Source organism: Salvelinus fontinalis, chromosome 8 (genome assembly GCF_029448725.1).
Source record: "Salvelinus fontinalis isolate EN_2023a chromosome 8, ASM2944872v1, whole genome shotgun sequence".
Lineage (NCBI taxonomy): Eukaryota > Metazoa > Chordata > Actinopteri > Salmoniformes > Salmonidae > Salvelinus > Salvelinus fontinalis.
In genome coordinates, this window is record NC_074672.1 from 21,546,348 (window position 1) to 21,550,615 (window position 4,268).

A 4,268-nucleotide genomic window follows, 5' to 3' on the forward strand; every position below is an offset into this window, starting at 1 on the left:
GCGGTCATCCCCCTCTTCAAAGGGGGAGACACCCTGGACCCAAACTGTTACAGACCTATATCCATCCTGCCCTGCCTATCTAAGGTCTTCGAAAGCCAAGTCAACAAACAGATCACTGACCATCTCGAATCCCACCGTACCTTCTCCGCTGTGCAATCCGGTTTCCGAGCCGGTCACGGGTGCACCTCAGCCACGCTCAAGGTACTAAACGATATCATAACCGCCATTGATAAAAGACAGTACTGTGCAGCCGTCTTCATCGACCTGGCCAAGGCTTTCGACTCTGTCAATCACCATATTCTTATCGGCAGACTCAGTAGCCTCGGTTTTTCTAATGACTGCCTTGCCTGGTTCACCAACTACTTTGCAGACAGAGTTCAGTGTGTCAAATCGGAGGGCATGTTGTCCGGTCCTCTGGCAATCTCTATGGGGGTACCACAGGGTTCAATTCTCGGGCCGACTCTTTTCTCTGTATATATCAATGATGTTGCTCTTGCTGCGGGCGATTCCCTGATCCACCTCTACGCAGACGACACCATTCTGTATACTTCTGGCCCTTCCTTGGACACTGTGCTATCTAACCTCCAATCGAGCTTCAATGCCATACAACACTCCTTCCGTGGCCTCCAACTGCTCTTAAACGCTAGTAAAACCAAATGCATGCTTTTCAACCGGTCGCTGCCTGCACCCGCACGCCCGACTAGCATCACCACCCTGGACGGTTCCGACCTAGAATATGTGGACATCTATAAGTACCTAGGTACCTATAAGTACCTAGACTGCATCTATAAGTACCTAGACTGCAAACTCTCCTTCCAGACTCATATCAAACATCTCCAATCCAAAATCAAATCGAGAGTCGGCTTTCTATTTCGCAACAAAGCCTCCTTCACTCACGCCGCCAAACTTACCCTAGTAAAACTGACTATCCTACCGATCCTCGACTTCGGCGATGTCATCTACAAAATAGCTTCCAATACTCTACTCAGCAAACTGGATGCAGTTTATCACAGTGCCATCCGTTTTGTTACTAAAGCACCTTATACGACCCACCACTGCGACCTGTATGCCCTAGTCGGCTGGCCCTCGCTACATGTTCGTCGTCAGACCCACTGGCTCCAGGTCATCTACAAGGCTATGCTAGGTAAAGTGCCGCCTTATCTCAGTTCACTGGTCACGATGTCTACACCCACCCGTAGCACGCGCTCCAGCAGGTGTATCTCACTGATCATCCCTAAAGCCAAAACCTCATTTGGACGCCTTTCCTTACAGTTCTCTGCTGCCTGCGACTGGAACGAATTGCAAAAATCTCTGAAGTTGGAGACTTTTATCTCCCTCAACAACTTTAAACATCTGCTATCCGAACAGCTAACCGATCGCTGCAGCTGTACATAGTCCATCGGTATATAGCCCACCCAATTTACCTACCTCACACCCCATACTGCTTTTATTTATTTACTTTTCTGCTCTTTTGCACACCAGTATCTCTACTTGCACATGATCATCTGATGATTTATCACTCCAGTGTTAATCTGCTAAATTGTAATTATTCGATTTATTGCCTACCTCCTCATGCCTTTTGCACACATTGTATATAGATTCTCTTTTTTTCTACCATGTTATTGACTTGTTTATTGTTTACTCCATGTGTAACTCTGTGTTGTTGTCTGTTCACACTGCTATGCTTTATCTTGGCCAGGTCGCAGTTTCAAATGAGAACTTGTTCTCAACTAGCCTACCTGGTTAAATAAAGGTGAAATAAATTTAAAAAATCAAATAAATGCAAGACGGCAATCTAGTTCTCCTACCGAGCAAAGCTACACACAAACTATATGATACTGATAAAGCCAACAGGAGAATGTAATCTCAAAGCAGATCATGATGGAAAAATGTTTCATGTTAAATTTCAGGTCATGGAGACATCCCAGATTCCTCTGCTGTAAAATGACATGTGTGAAAGACTCAGCCTACTACATGTGAACCACAGCCATGTCTTACATCATGTCGACACCCAAGCATCACATCCACTGAGGTCATCATGACAAATGAGATCATCTCCAAGTACAACAATGTGTTCGATGGGCTTGGCTGTCTTTCTTGAGAGCTACACCCATAGAAGTAGACAACACAGACCGGCCTGTGCAGCAGCTATCAAGACGGATACCTATTCCACTGAAGGAAAGGATCACAAAGGCCATACATTCAATGGACAATGCAGACATCATCACAAAAGTCACAGAACCAACACCGTGGATCAGCAACATGGTTGTCATTGACAAACCTGATAAACTGCAAGTATGCATGGACTCCAGTGCACTCAACAAAGCCACTTCCAGATGCCTACAATAGAAGAGATTCTACCAAAGATATCCAATGCAAAGGTATTCTCAGTACTCAATGCCAAAGATGGATATTGGCAAGTCAAACTTGATGTGAGCTGCTATCTAACAACTTCCTGGACACCTATAGGCAGGTATAGACGGCTGAGAATGCAATTTGGAATTAGGCCAGTGGCTGAAGAATACCAGCACAGACAGTGTGAAGCACTACAGGGACTAAAAGGAGTGTGATCGCAGATGACATTCTACTCTATGGATGTGGCAACACAAACAAAGAGGTAATGGCAGATCATGACAGAAACCTCACAACTCTCTTGCAGAGAGCAAAATATATCAATCTGAAGCTGAACAAAAAGAAACTCAGGTTAAAGCTGCCAACTGTGACATACATGGGTCATCTTCTAACCACAGAGGGCCTTCGCCCTGACCCAGAGAAAATAACAGCCGTTCAGAACATGGGTACACCGACCAACGTCAAGTCACTACAGCGGCTGTTGGGGTTTGTGAACTATTTAGCTAAATTTATGCCCCGTCTATCTGATATGTGTGAGCTGCTCAGAAGACTGACTGACAAGGACATTGACTGGACATGTCTACCACAGCATGACATAGCAGTTGAGTCTATCAAACAGTTAGTCACACAACACCCAGTGTTCAAATACTACGACCTGAATGATGAAGTCACACTGCTGTGTGATGCCAGTGAGACAGGTTTGGGCGCAGCCCTTCTACAGAAAGGACAACCTGTTGCATTTGCCTCCAGAACATTGAGTCAGACAGAACAAAGATATGCACAGATTGAGAAAGAATGTCTCTCCATTGTTTTTGCATGTGACAATTTTGACCAGTATCTGCATGGCAGAGAGTTCATAACAATACACAGCAACCACAAACCGCTCAAGACGATCTTCAAGAAATCCCTACTCACAGCACCCAAGTGACTGCAGAGAATGTTGCTAAGGCTACAAAGATACCAACTCCATGTGCAATACAAACAAGGCAAAGAACTACATCTAGCTGACTTCCTGTCCAGAACTGCTCAATCAACCACAGAGCACAGACAAATGAAAACACCAGCCACGGTCTAGGCTATGGGACTGGACACAACTGACCTGGAACAGGTGGATCACACCAGTGATGTCAACATCTTGACTAAGGCAATGGAATCAAAGCACACTCTTCCCAGGACCCACTGTTTCAGGCTCTGCATGCTCAAATCAACAATGGCTTGCCTGGAACCAAACAGACTGTAAGTCCCACACTGAAACATTTCTGGACGTACAAAGAGAATTTCACCACAGAAAATGGACTGATATTCAAAGGAAACAGGGTCTTCATCCCTGACATATTACCCACTGACGTTCTACCCAAAATCCACTCTGGCCCCTCAGGCATAGAGGCCAGCCTCAGAAATGCACGTGATGCTATTTTCTGGCCAAGGATTACGGAGGACGTAAAGATCTTTATCGGCAAATGTGCCACATGCAACTCCATCCAGAAGAGATCACAAAAGGAGACACTCATCATGAAAAAGCTTCTCAAACCCCAAATGGTACAAAATGTCATAGCAAGAAAACAAGCCAAAGGGCTGACAGCAAAACGCCACTATTACACACAAGCCTGTGACATGCCCAACATCATCCAAGAAAAAAGAGTAAGGGTCCTTCTCCACCCCAACAACTCAGACAGCACTTGAACACTGGGCACTGATCAACTCAGTGACCGATCATTTGAAGTAGTAGTGAATGGTAAAAAATACAGCAGAAACAGAAAAGACATTCGTCCACTGACTGAACAATTCAAGATCCCCCTGGTCGACCACCAAACAAAGATGGATGAGGATGACTGGGGACCATGGAATGAACCCGCCACCCGCCGGGTGGTGAGCAACAGGCTGCTGCTATGGAAGCAGCCCCACTGCCTGAAAAT